We start from the raw sequence: 15,317 nt of genomic DNA, 5'->3' as shown, positions 1-15,317 counted from the left end.
CCTCCCCCGTATTGTGGTAAAAAAAGATGAATCATTGAGGTTTTGTGTGGACCACTACACCCTTAACAACATCATCATAAAAAATACCCAATTTTTGTCATTGATGTTTTACTTGATGAATGGAAAGGAGCACAATTTTTTTCAAAATTGGATCTCCGCTCGGGTTATCATCAAATCAAAGTAGCTAATAGTGATATCGAGAAAACTGTCCTACGGATCCATGATGGACACTGAGTTTTTAGTAATGCCATTTGGCCTAACCAATGCTTTGGTTTCCTTTCAAATCTTGATAAATGATGTGTTCGACCATTCTTGTGGAAATTTGTGTTAGTATTTTTTTATGACATAATGGTTTATAGTAAGAATTCTAAGGAGCATTTTCATCATCTACATAAGGTCTTGAGTACACTTCAAAACCCCCACCTCCATGTAAAAATATCTAAGTGCACTTTCGTTTCACTGAAAATCCACTATCTTGGACATGTTGTCTCTCAAGGTGTGTCGATTGAACAATTAAGATCCAACTATGCTGAACTAGCCCTTACACGAAACTTTGAAACAACTTCGAAGGTTTTTAGGCCTTCTGGATATTATCCTTGGTTTCTCAAAGATTATGCCACAATTGCTTGACTCTTGACTACCTTACTCAAAAAAAAAAAATTTATATGGGATGATGATGCCTCCAAGTCTTTTGAGAGCCTTAAACAAAAAATGTGCATTGCTCCAATAGTGGCTCTACTAAAGTTTTTGAAAACAGTTTTTATTGATTGTGATGCTTTGGGAACTAGTATTAGGGTTGTCTTGAAGTAAGATGGACAACCAATTGCTTACTACAACTGACCTTTCAAGGGTAGGATGCTTTCTTGGTCCACTTATGAATAAGAGAGCTACGCCCTAGTCCAAACAATACAATATCAATGACCTTATTTAATTGGGAGAAGGTCCACTATTCAAACCAACTATTGTTCTCTCAAATATTTGTTGGAATAACGAATCACTACTCCAATACAATATAGGTGGCTGGTCAAACTGATGGGCTATGACTTAGAAATTCTTAAAAAAAAAAAAATTAAAACGAGAACACAATGGCCAATAGTCTCTCCCATCAGTATGACACTACTCTCCACTATCTTAGTTCTTCACAATTTCTTTATTGTTATAGGAAATCAAAGAGTTTTAGATGATGGATCCTACCAATGTAAGAATTGCACCAAAATCCCATCAAGATCTCTCCACAATGTGTTGTGGTCCTCGGTTATGTACTTGGCTTTCCGCTACCTACCAGGTCGGTCTTTTGGGTAGTATTGGCTAGGTCCCTAACATTTGGTATCAGAGCGGGCTCCCACATCGTGAGTTCGAATCTCGACGTAAGCAAACTAGCGGAGGGGGCGACCTAGAGGCTGGATTAAAATTACTGGTAGGGTGGGTTGGGCCAGTGTTGCTAGAGGCTGGATTAAAATTACTGGTAGGGTCATAAAAAAGTGGGTCGGGCCAATGTCGCTAGAGGCTGGATTAAAATTAATGGTAGGGTCACAAAAAGTGGGTCGGGCCAGTGTCGCTAGAGTGGGCCGCCGTGGACTTCGGCTTGTGAAGGTGGGATGTGATGTTGTGGTCCTTTGTTATGTACTTTGGCTTTTCGCTACCTACCAGGCCGGTCTTTTGGGTAGTATTAGCTAGGTACCTAACACAATGCCTCCACCACAAGGAGGTCAATTCACTAACTCTTCTTTCATAATTGTGTAGTATTTTCAACACTTTACAAACCCTTCGTACAAACAATACTCAAATAAATGCGCAACTCTCCTACCATGGGACACGAAGGCTTTCTAAAGACTAACCTCATGGTACTAAGCTCTTTTCTTTTGGCGAGGCCTCAAAACTGATGTCAAGGCGTATGTGACCAACTGTGATATGTGCCAAAGAATCAAATACAACACCGATAGGCCTCATGCAACCCTTGCCGAACAAAGTTTGGGAAGATGTATCAATAGATTTCATCGAAGGGCTTCCTCCTTCAAAAGGTAAGACTAATTTTCGTCATCATGGATAAACTAAACAAATATACCCACTTTTGTGCCCTCAAGCATTCATACGATGCAAATATCATTTTTGAAGTCTATGTGACTCATGTAGCCAAACTACATGGCATGCCACGAACTATAACTTTGAACAAAGATTTAATTTTTCTAAACTCTTTTTGGAGAATTTGTTTTCTGTTGGCCAAAATGAAGTGGTCAATTGATGCTTAGAGACCTACTTGTGCGGATTTGTTTGTGACAACTTATCTTCCTGGAGCCTCTATTAAGAGTAGTTTTACAATACTTTATATCACTCGTCCCTGAAGTTGTCTCCTTTTGAAGTAGTACATGGCATACCTCCTTTGGTGTGAGTTGTACCACACATATCACAACTCTTGAAGATGCCCTGATAGATTAAGATTAGACTTTGAAATTGGTCAAACATCATCTTGCCTTGGCACACCAATGCATGAAAAATTTACATGACTACAAACACAAGGATGAGTAGTTTTTTTGTGGGAGATGGGGTCTATCTCAAATTTCAACCATAGCGACAACAATCACTAGCTACTAAATGGAACCAAAAACTCACCCCCAAATTTTATGGACCCTTCCGGTGCTCCATCAAATTGACAAAGTGGCGCACTATTTGCGCCTACAAGAGGAGTCAGTTGTTGACCTAGTATTCCACTTCTCTTAACTAAAGAAGCAACTAGGAGAAGTACAAACCATTCTCACCACCCTACCATCCATTGAAACCGAAATAATCGCTCTCCCACTGGCCATATTATAGAAATATTGTGTACGACATGGCTCTTGCTTACATATAGAGGTCCTCATTCAATGGGATCAAACCTCAATAGAAGAAGCCACTTGGGAATGTGAGGATGCGTTCCTTCTTTGTTTTCCAAATTTCCAACTTGAGGGCAAGGTCGATCTTTTGGAGGGGTAGAATGATAGCAATCCAGGAACCACCAAAAGCAGCAACGAAGAAGGAAGAAGAAGTAAGAGAGAAGGGAAGGGGAACCACCTGCTAAATTTCTAAGGTGGCTCACGTGCTCATGTGCATGGGGCATGAGGCATGTGAATTGAAGGGTAAAAGTAGAAATAGAAGTTTTACTTTCCTCCTTTTGGTAGTTTCCTAGAATTTATAATTTTATCTCTTGAAAAATCTCTAGAGATAATACTATATTTGATTTAGAAGTTTTCTAGATTCTCTCCTGGGTCTTATAATTTTCCCTTGATTTATGTAATTAAAAAATCCCAAATGATTGAGAAGTTTCCCTAAACATGTAATGAAAAAAGTATAGATAGGGGTTTTGACTGAAGGAAAAATGAGTCAAGTCTATTCCCAAATCTCTCTTATATGGTGTCAGAGTGGTTCCGTCCACTCTTGTTAGAGTTTGTGGTTTGAGTTAGGTACTTGGCTTTCCGCACCTTAAACGGCTAGTCTTTTTGGGTTGTATTGGCTAGGTATCTGACCCAGAACTCTGAAGTTAAGCGAGCTTGGGCAATAGTAATTCTAGGATGGGTGACCTCTTGGGAAGTACTCTTGCATAGGACTTTGACATGGTATCAGAGCTAGGCACGCCACGGCCCGCGTTCGTATCCTGTGAGAAGCGGCTCCAGAATGGGCGGGGTGGATGTCAGAGTGGTTCTGTCCACTCTTGTTAGAGTTTGTGGTCTAAGTTAGGTACTTGGCTTTCCGCACCTTAAACGGTTAGTCTTTTTCGGTTGTATTGGCTAGGTATCTGACTCAGAACTCCGAAGTTAAGCGAGCTTGGACAAGAGTAATTCTAGGATGGGTAACCTCTTGGCAAGTACTTTTGCCTAGGACTTTGACATAGGGGTATTTACATGATTTGCTTTAAGGACCTTGAAGAGGTTTCTATTATTGTAGGAATATACCTAATAATTGTCTCTTATATTTGGGTTCAGGAAGTCTAAATACTAATATATATGTTACAAACTCTTCAATGGGTTGTCACATTTCCAGGGTAAAAATTAAGATCATAACACGATGAAAACTCACAACCAAAGATTAATTATACTATGGAGAAGGCATAACCCCTACCCATCTTGATTTAGTGAGATTAGGGTCAAGAGCAATCAAGCCTAGTACTTGTAACTAAACGGACTCTCTAACCCTCTAGGCACTACCATAAATTAAGTTAAATCTGAACTGGGCATTTTACCATTTAAGTATATATATTATGAATAAATGGAACTTCATATTTTTTAGAAAAGTTGCCCTTCTTATAGTAATAATTTTCTTCAAATTATGTTATAATGTGCTCATATTATGTGCATATTAATTTCATATTGTGTTCAAATTATATGCATATTATGTTTATGTTATGCTCATATTAGATTCATATTGTGCTAAATTTATATTTATATTATGTTACCTATTATTCATGCTATTTTATTAATACTATGATCTATTATCAATATTTAGCTCTCTACTAAGCAAAAACAAAACAAGAAAACAACCTTCTCTATGTACAAGACTAGTGCAATTTCATGTTCCTTCAAATGTAGCTGAAATCTTAATTGCATGTAATGTATTCTACTAAAGTTTAGTTGTACATAGGTTTGATCAGTATCTTATTGATGATTTTACTATTGTTTTATGATTATTCATATATTTGTAACTTGTAATTTTAAATTTTTAACTTTGTAACTGGCATGAAGCAGATACATTACTGGAGCAGAAAATATGATTGCTCCCTGTATCATCTTGACCACATTCTTGTCTTGTCTTTCTCCTTCAATCCCCCTCCAACTTGCTCTCTGGCGATTCTACTATGACCAAACAGCGTAGTGTTATTACCCACAGTTGTAATAACTGGTTTTACAGTTCTTGTGAGCCTTCCCAACGACTTCCTGAAATCAACTTGTCTTGGCCTGTCCACTTCACTGGACAGTCCTGCTACCTTCTTATCCAGAAGGGTACCAGGAGGCGAAGGCAACACTATGCTCGGTATATTGTCAAACTCATTGCCAGCACTTCGTTGGTCTCCTTTTCTCCTGGCTTCATGAAGTTGTTCAGTCCCTCTTAGTAAAACAGAGCCCAGATTCATCATCGTGGGTTGGTTGGTCAAGTTTGAGGGCTGGAGAATGTTGGCACTTGTGGCCACATTGTTGTTCAGATTGGATATCATCTTGTCTGTTGGCTGCAGTATCAGCGACTCCAGCTGCTTTTCTCTTCTTTAAACTTGCTTTCCAGCTCCTTAACCTACGTTGACATTCACAAACCAATTCAATTGTAGCTCACTCTAGCGGTGATAAAAGAGAACCTAGAGGATAAACTCTACCAACCTTTTGTTGAAGAATCAAGGTCTCTGATTGTTTCTGTTGCTCTCTTACCTTAGCTTCCAATTCTCTTACCTGCATAAAAAAATGGTACAGATTCCTCTTAGTTACAAGTTGCAAATGATTCATGTCCTTGTGGATGTGGGAGAAGTGTTTCGACAAACCTTTTGTTGCAGGATCATGTTCTCAAGGTCGTGTTGCTCTCTCAACCGCTGCTCAGTATCCTTAATCTATTTTTAAGATAACAGAAGTGAATGACTTTTGTTTCAAGTTGCAAATGATATATGCTTCAGATAGAGTCAAGGTTTTAAGCAGCAACCTTCTGGTGTAGCATTAAAGATTCCCTGTATGGTTGCTCCCTAAGCTTGTTTTCTAGCTCCTTCACCTAATTCAACACAATAAAAATGCCAGTCAGTCAGTTGTTTACACATGTTTTTTCACACAGAAGGAAGACAAGCACAAGGATTAAACCTTTTCTTCTCTCCCTTGCAGTTTCTCCAACAGCTGTTGATGCTGCCTTCCTGATTGACTCAGTGTTTCTGTCCTTTGCTCAAGTAAACTTTCAAGTTCTTTGACCTTCTCATCATAAAGAATAGAAAAGAAAAGAGATCAACATATTTGACCACATTCAATTAGGAATCACTTCTCGAGAGAAACCATTATAATCTTACATTTATACCTTATCCATTTGGTTTCTGCTGAGTTGATCTTTGCTTCTTAATTTTCCTTCCAAAATTTGACTGTTCTCTTCTAGCTTCCTTATGCATTCTTCTTTACTCCTATTTTCCTGTTTTGCTTTATCAAGCTTCATGACATTTGCATGAAGAAAAACATTAGACATACAGATCAAGACCAAGAGAATAGAATTAAAAAAAGAATATATCAACTGTCATGATGCTGTGTGACCCCTAAAGCCTACCATCTGTTTTAGCTTTTGAACATCACCCGACAAGTCAATCTGTTTCTTTGCTGGACCAAACTCTATCCCACGAACCCGAGTTGCAAAATTTTGTGAACTTGTTTCACCTAAATCATGCTCAGAAGGGCTGATTTGGACAAACATAAGTGTTTTGGATTCACCTCCTGCATCAGAGTGACAGAGAAATAAAAAATGGGGCATTAATAGCATTCATCAAATTGAACTATTCACACAAACCAATGAGATCTGCTGCTATGTTCATTCACACTATTTGAGCCAACTGCTCTGGCATTGCTTCCAGCTTGCAGCACATCCCAAACTTCCTTTATATTCTCAACTTTAGCTTCCACAATTCCTGGTACATGATGAGAGTCTTCACCAGCTTGCCTTATCTCCACCCTGAAGTGACAGTGGAATCTGATCTTAGAGAAATTATCAATAATCCCATCATATAAATTACAGATGTTATAATTCTTACTTTTTGGATGACGGAGATGTGGCAAGAAAGTCACGTATTTGTTCATTGTATACTTCAAGCACACTAACTGAAATCTGGTAAGAAAAGGTATCCTTTCTTTCATTGGCAACTTTGAACAACTCTTCTAAGGTTCTATAGTTAACTCCTCGATTTCTTTCCGTACCTTCCATGGTGAAAGTTTTACCAGTCCCTGTCTGTCCATATGCAAAAATGCAAACATTGTAGCCATCTAAGACAGAGACCACCAATGGCGAAGCATTCGCAAATACATCAACTGCTTCATGGGGAAAAATTTCTGAGTTTCAGCCTTTATCTTCCTTCCTGGTACCTACGACAACTACCAAAAAGATTCATTGATTTTCTATTCTGATTGTCTTTAAAGTTCCGATTTTCCTTCTTCTGTGAGCAAGACCCTGTTGGCTCGTCGCTTCATGTGTTGTACAAGCAGTTAAGTACGTGTTGTGCCCAATTTCTGAGTCCATGACTGGGTTGGTGGCATCTGCGTAGACTTGGAAAGACAATTTTTGCTGTTTTTGGTGGTGTTTCAGTACAAGTATGTACAGCTGATCTTAACAGTGTTTGTCTTAAGTGTCTATCACCTGTTTGAGTGCTGGTCGATTGGTTATTTGAGCATCGGCTGGCATATCTTCTATCATCTACTACTCCTAGAGAAATTCTTTAATTGTTTGCATGGAATTATAATTCAATTCCTTTGCTGCTGGTGACTGCGATTGGTGAAAGATTGCAAAATGGCAGATCAACGTGAGATTGTTACCCCTACTAGAGATTCAAAAAAATCCGAGAGTAAAGATTCTACTTCAATTCAGATTACTTTGTAAATTGAACTGTTCGAATTACATCTACAAGTCTAATTCAGTTCAGATGTATCTTGGAGCAAAAATGAAGCTTAAATATATTAGGGATGATCCTCTAATCCCAGTAAGTGATGACTTGGCTAGTCAATAGTGTGGAGCCCAAAATTGGTTCAAGATTATGACTTATAATACTACCAAACAAATGTGGAAGACTCTTGAGTCTCGTTATTCTCATCAAAGTAATCTATCTGAGATTTATGAATTGCATTCTCAATACCAGCCTAGGATGCATGGGAGTAAGAGTGTCACTGATTACTTTGGTGAGATGCAGGTTGTTCTTCTGGAAATTAGCATCTACCATACTTTTACTAATGATGCAGAGGCTCTAAGAAAGAAAGAAAATCATATGCAGGTTGGCTTGGTCTTACATGGTTTAGGACCACAATTTATGATGTTATCTAACTGCAGTTGTTGGCAAATGATGATGTGCTTACCTTAGAAAAGCCTTTTAAGAGCTGAAGGTACAGTTGCATCGATTGATGCATCGGCTATGAATTATATCTCCACTCAAAATAAATCAGAAAGTGTCAAGGGTCATGGAGTTGGAGGTAGTGGACATGGTCAAGGTAGAAAATGGAGTTGGCCAAGAGATAGAAAATGCATATATTGTGGCAGAACAAACCATCAATCTAACATGCGTTGGGACAAATTCAGGAAGGCAACATAGGTTAATTCTAGCTAACACTAATGGTAGTAATGGTGAGTCCGGTGCATCTATTCAGAATCAAATTCAGCAGTTAGTTCAAAAGTTAGAAGAAATGTCCACTTCTTCAAGTAGTTTAGTCTCTGAACCTCCTTCCACTGCCAGCTCAAGTCTTGTTACTTTAGGTATGCTCGTGTTACATGTGTCTTCCTCTTCTAGTTGGATGATTGACTTAGGTGCTTCAACATATATATCAGATATGTCATCTCAATCGGGATCTCCTCCTCATAAATCAATTGTGTTGGCTGATGGTTCAAGTCTAGTGTTCAAAGAGGGTAGGCCACATCTAGTTTATCTTTGCCATCTATCCCATAAGTTCCTAACTTTCCCATCAATTCGCTATTTGTGAGTCAATTGATAAAATCCTTGAATTATACTATGACATATTCACCCATAACTTGTGCTTCGGGACTTGAAGACGAAGAGGACAATTGGTGGGGGGCAAGAATGTGATAGGTTGTATTACATTGAAGGGTCGCATATGACTAATGGACTTCATGCAAAGATTTCTCCACACCAATGGCATCTTCGATTAAGACATCCATCACCACTTATGATTCATTCATTTAATCGTTCCTCTTCTTCAGAATTGCATTTGATTGTGAGGCTTGTCAACTTGGGAAGCACCTTAAGGCATTGTTTTCCATCCAATCATTGTACAACAGATATCTTTGAATTAGTTCATTCTTATCTATGGGGCCCATATGGGTACCTAGTATATTTGAATTTAAGTATTTTTTATCCTTTCTTGATGATTACAGTAGTGTCATAGGGGCATATCTCCTCAAGGAGAAAAGTGAAGTGGTTAATATATTTTTTAAATTTTACTATGAATTAAAGAATTTGGTTTGTGCTTCTACCAAATTTTTGCATAGTGACAATGGATTAGAGTTTGTCATTTTTCTAATTTTTGTTGTGCTGAAGGGATCTTGCATCAAATATCTTTTCCACACACCCCACAATAAAATAGGTTTGTTGAATGCAAAAATAGGCATTTTCAAGATGTCACTCGAACTTTTATGTTTCAAATGAAAGTTCCAAAACCATACTAGGGGGATGCAATACTTATTGTCTGCTACTTGATTAACGACATGCCCTCATCTGCTATGCACAATAGTACCGCTTTTCAAATTCTCTCATTTACAAGACCTCAGTTTGACACCTATCCTCAAGTCTTTGGTTGTACGTATTTTGTCAATGTGTTTGGGTCCTTGTTGACAAACTCGTTATTTTTTTTTCTTTTTTTTTAAAATGATGTATATATTAACAGGGAGAGAACAATACAGACATCAAGGGAGAAAAACCCTAACAACAAGAGATTGGAGAGGGATACTCCCTACTTGGCAAGCACAATCGCACCATCCAATAACCACCTTCAAGTCTCATTCAATGTCAAGAGGGCCTCTACAGTTGTCTCTAAAAATACAAAGCCCATTGAGAAGGCCATGAAGCTCAGCCATCGTTGAGTCAGAAATACTTAGCGGGCCAGTATATGAGAGACACTGATTACCGGAGGAATCCGAGATAACTTCCCCAAAGCAAGCAATTCTGGGATTACCGAGAGAAGAACCATCAAAATTCAACATGAGGAAACAATGCTCTGGAGGGGTCCATGACTGCATGACTGGGGCCTTGGCGCCAATCCGCAACCTTGCCAAGCTGCTCCAATTATCTCAGATAGAGGAACCCACAAAGGAGGAGATTTGGCCTTACACATGATCCGCAACTCTCACCGCGGATTCACATTTAGCATCAAAACGCATGCGGTTGCGTTCATTCCAGAGGCCCCATGGAATAAAAGCAGTACAGGTAGAGAGCATCAGCTTTCCCAACCCTGGAAAGGGAATACCAGCGAGAGATTTGCTATAGGTAATTAGATCCACCGACATACAGAATTGCAGCCCTACCTTACAAAGGATGAAAGTCCATGCTATCCACGAGAAAGAACACTGGAGAAGGATATGGTTGGTGGTTTCATCTTCTATATTGCAGAAATGATAAAGGGGATCAATAGAAGGGTGGCCTCTCCATCTAAGCACATTTGTCGTGAGGATCTTACTTTGGCAAACATTACACATGAAGAATTTTACCTTTGGTGGGGCACAAAGGTGCCACACAAAATATATCTCATGCTCCCTTTGAATTAAGGGCCACACAAACTCGTTCTACTCCTAGATCAGGCAAGTATTTATTTTGGGATATCCACAAAATCAAAACAGTTACAAGTGCTATGATCCAAAAACAAAAATGTTATATATTTTGGTTGATGTGACCTTCTTTGAGCATGTTTCTTACTTTACGTCCTCCTCAAAGTTCATCATTCATTTCTACCTCAGTTTGACTCTTCCTCTTCCAAGGATGGGTACGTCTAATTAAGTACCATGGCATCCAATGGAGAAGGTTTCTAAGGATTTCTCACAAGTATATTAACGCAAAAAGGTAGATGGTTATGATTAGGCTCCTAGGAATCTTTATTGCCCTCCCAGGAGTCTTCTCACAATGCAGCACAAGATAAGCAACCCACACTTCATCCAACTATATCTCCTCTAATGTCCGCTAGTTTTGACATTCTTGACTTAGATTTTCCTGTTTTTTTTAAGGAAGGGAATTTGTGGATGCACTAAAAAAGGTACCAACCATCTCATCTTCAAATATGTCTCCTTTAATAATTTATTCTCCAGGTTTTGCTTTTTTTCTATAATTTCTATTCCTTGTGCTATCCAGGAGCCACTGAAATGTTTGAATTGGAAGGCAGTCATGGATGTTGAAATGGAGGCTTTAATCTCTAGAGGTATGTGGAGTTTATTTACAGTAATGGGGATGTTGTTGGGTGTATACAATGAAATACAATGTTGATGGATCAATTGAGCATTATTATAAGGCTCGACTTATTGCAAAAGGGCACACCCAAACTTACGGTGTGAATTTATTTAAAACATTCTCTTCTGTGGCACGACTCAATTTTGTTCGTATATTTATTTCAGTGGTATTTAATAATGGATGGTAGCTACATCAATTAGACATTAAAAATGTCTTCTTGTATGGTGATCTTTAGGAGGATATCTATATAGAGCAACCTCCTAGGTATGTTGCTTAGAGAGAGACCGGTAAGATGTGTAAATTAAACAAGGCAATTTATGAATTAAAATAGAGCCCAAATGCATGGTTTGAGAAACTCAATTAGGTAGACATTCTTTGGCTTCTCTCAAAGTCATTGTGACGATTTGTTCTTTGTTCTTAGACATTCTACTAGAGTTGTGACATTGGATGACATCATCCTCTCAGAAGGTGATTAAGTGGGTATTGCAGAAGTAAAGCCTTATCTGAAACAAAACTTTTAAACAAAAGACTAGGATAATTAAGGTATTTTTGGGTATAGACGTGGCTTGAGGAAAGGATGGAGTAGTGTTATCATAGCGAAAATACATTACAGATCTATTGCAAGAGTATGGGCTTTTAGGAGTAAAATCAATGACTAGGCCTGACATTTCCTTTGCAGTTGGTGTGGTAAGCCAACTTATAGAGAATCCTAGAAAGTTACATTTCTTAGCTACACAATATCTAAAAGGAGCTCCAAATCTAAAACTTCTATATAAATCTCATGGGCACATTGAAATTAAGGGATATTCAGATGTTGATAATGCCAGGTTGAAACATGACAAGAAGTCTATGATGTTACACATTTGTAGGTGGAAACCTTGTAAGTTGGAGAAGAAAAAAACAAACAGTAGCAGCACGATCAAGGAGTCATGGCTCATATAACTGTTGTGGATTAAATTTGCACTTGTGGAGTTGGAAACTGACATTCAAGGACCTATGGTAATGGGATCAAGGTGTACTTATGGATCAAGCTATTGTCTTCATTGCAAACAACTATGTATTTCATAAGAGGACAAAACATATAGAAGTGGATTGCCATTTTATTCGGGATGCCTTGATGAGTGGCAAAATTGTTACTCCTTATGTGAAGTCAGTTGATCAACAAGCAATGTCTTTACAAAGCCCCTAGGGGACGTGAGTTTAAAATAATTTGTAACAAGTTGGGCCTTCATGCTATTTATGGTCCAACTTGAGGGGGAGAGTTGGAGTCAAGGGTATTATTGTCTTTTTATATGTGTATAGGTAGGATGTTATTTAGTTCTAGTGAAGTAGTAGGATGTTATTGGGTGTCTTTTAATTCAGTTATTTGTTGCTTTAGTTAGTTTTTTGTGTAAAGTAGAAGGGCAACTAGGTCAATTCATGTAATTTTCACTTAAGTTGCTTAATAAAATAGTTTGGTTAGGAATCAAAGATAAGATGTATTGGCTCAAAGGAAGATGATCCAACCATATCAAATGGGGCCATATTGGAACCTTGATTTCGCCTTCCACTCTTAAATTGCTGTTTTTTCACCTTTTTGCCTTAAACTTACAACAATTTATCAGGAATAGAAGTAGAAGGTAAGAAGGGACTCTCTATAATAGGAAGAGATAGCAAGGATTCAACAACAACTTTAGGATGAGATTCAAATAATGACTTAGAAGATGCTATAAAATGGTGTAGTGTCATATAATGTTACATCTATTGAAATATAAGTTCATTTGTTTATTGGATCATAGTACTTATAGCCCTTCGGAGTACGAGGATAACCATGAAAGAGGCATTATACTGCTTGAGGAGAAAACTTCTCATTGTGAGACCCTAAAGAGTGAACAAAACCTAGTGAACCAAACACTTTGGGTGTGACCTCAAACAAGTAGTAACCATGTTTCAATACTTGCAAAGGAATTTTACCTCCCATAACAGAAGATGACATTCTATTAATCAAGTAATGTAATTTTTTTAAAATTTCTAAAAAAGAGAAAAAACTTCATTGACTTGATGTAATTTGAGTACAAGAACCTCTATTTGTAATAGAGGAAAGTAGTAGAGTCCACTTGCAATTAAACTACCCTTATCCTAGTTAAACACTAAAAGATAAGTCCTAGAACAATTGAATAATTGAACATATATAGAAGACTAACATAACTAAAACACCTTTAAAATGAAACTCTTCTGTGAGACCTCCTTTCACAATAATTATGGTTTTGTAAGACTTCTTGTTGTGAGAGTCAAGTGAGACTCTTCCATACATGCTCTTCAACACTCCCCTTCAAGTTAGAGTTCATAACTTTAACTTGCAATGAAAAGGATTCTTGGTCTTCAATTTTCTTTTCTTGAAAAAAAAATCTTCACACATGCAATTCTTCATAGATGCAAAAAACTTGATCTTTTGTGCTCCCCCTTTCTTGGATATTTTGGTCACATAAAAATTACCACAATATATAGAATTTTTCATTGTAGATTACACTACTTCACGCAACCACTGCAGGGATGTAATGGCAATGATCCCAACTTGTAACAAATAAAATAGTTGTAGTAATGATCTTATCTATCAAGGTATCCCAAAGATAAGTACGAAACTGAACACAGACTCTCAAAAAGTAAAAAATTGGTGATAAAAACATAAGTCGAAACCAACTTCAAAGGATTCCGAATAAAAATAGTGATAATATTCACTAAAGTGGGTAATGCATGTCACTCATAAGACGATGATAAAAACCCAAAGGTACCAATAAAAAAGTCTTACTAGACTTAAAAGGACCAATTAAAGGAACACACCAAAGGGTTGGCCAAAAAGGGGGCAAATGAGAGTAAAAGAAAAGGATAGTAGGAGAAAGGCTACCAAGTAAACGGTTAATGGGGAATTAAAGGAAGATAAAATAACCACCACCCTAATAAGAAAGAGATTGTAACTGTAGTAATAAAATAACTGAAAAAATTTGACCGAGTATAACTTTTTTTTTTGGTGACCACAATTTTTTGGAGTTAACTATGCGAAAGATATACAACCAAGTAACAAAAACACAAAAATTGAAAACAACATTGATGTAAGATATCACATATCTTGAATGAGAACATCATGGAGTAATTAAGTATTACCAAAACTCTCTGATTAAAAGAAAATTTTGGCTAAAAAACTCAAATTTTAGGAGGAAATGAAACTCAATTTACTTCAATTCCTAGAGAGATAAAAGGAGAGAAAATAGGAAAATTGAGAGATTTTGAACATAACTGACCTTTGGTACTTCTGATATCAATATCTCCACACATATAACTCATAATCGTAAACCATTTATTGATAAAGAAACTAGATTCAAAGAGATTTAATTTGATATCTAATTTGACATAAAAAGATTCATTCTTGAACCTTTTATGAATACTGTATTCTCTTTGTTTTGTATTTTGACCTTTGATGACTCCAATGCAAATATCTCCTTAATTATAGATCAGTTTGACATGAAATATTTTCCTTATGAAACTAGATTTTAATTCACAATACAACTAGATGTCAAATCTAGCGAGCATTCCCTTTCTAGATTACTAACTCTATAGTATCAATTGATCTAGCTTTAAAGCACTAGAGAACCTCTACATAGAAAGTGTAAAATACAAGTATAAAACATAAACTTACTCCTTTGTTTTGGAGAGATAGCCTTTATCCAAGTGAGATCCAAGCCTCCAGATCTTTAAGCATGAGAGACAAGTTGTTTGGAGTTTGATTGAACTATTGAATGCAAAAGAGAATGAAGAGAAAATGAAGAATTGGGTAATTTTTCGGTTTTTCCCTTCTAAAAGGTCAAATCGGAACATAAGGCTATAAAATAATCTTTTAGAGCTTACGTATGCCAATGTGAGCCCAATGAATGTTGCAAAAGATGTTTGGTGGGCTAATTATAATTTCCCATCAAACTAGTTGTGTTTTACCAGTTACCAAAAAAATAACAAACACATTGATCGATCAACGAAAAAGTATGATTGATAAATTGAGTGTAACAACTATTCCTTAGGTTTATTGATCGGTCACATGATCAATCAATTCATTTTCAAGCTCTTAGAATATTAAGTTGCTCAATCGATCTTGATAGATTGATTGATCGTGGATTGAAGCTATGGTTGTGCAAAAATTCAGCATAATCAATCAATTCAA

General features: G+C 37.2%; 1 pseudogene; it reads right to left on the bottom strand.

Annotated features, from left to right (window-relative positions):
- Positions 1 to 4,753: 4,753 nt before the first annotated feature.
- LOC137949379 (kinesin-like protein KIN-14E) lies at positions 4,754 to 7,906 on the bottom strand (annotated as a pseudogene).
- Positions 7,907 to 15,317: the final 7,411 nt, after the last annotated feature.

Source organism: Aristolochia californica, unplaced genomic scaffold (genome assembly GCF_029961685.1).
Source record: "Aristolochia californica isolate CCGP_79_NKW_82.1479 unplaced genomic scaffold, dmAriCali1.0.hap1 SCAF_14, whole genome shotgun sequence".
Classification (NCBI taxonomy): Eukaryota; Viridiplantae; Streptophyta; class Magnoliopsida; order Piperales; family Aristolochiaceae; genus Aristolochia; species Aristolochia californica.
Note: the sequence above shows the minus strand (reverse complement) of the source record. Positions and strands in the feature narration are given on the sequence as shown.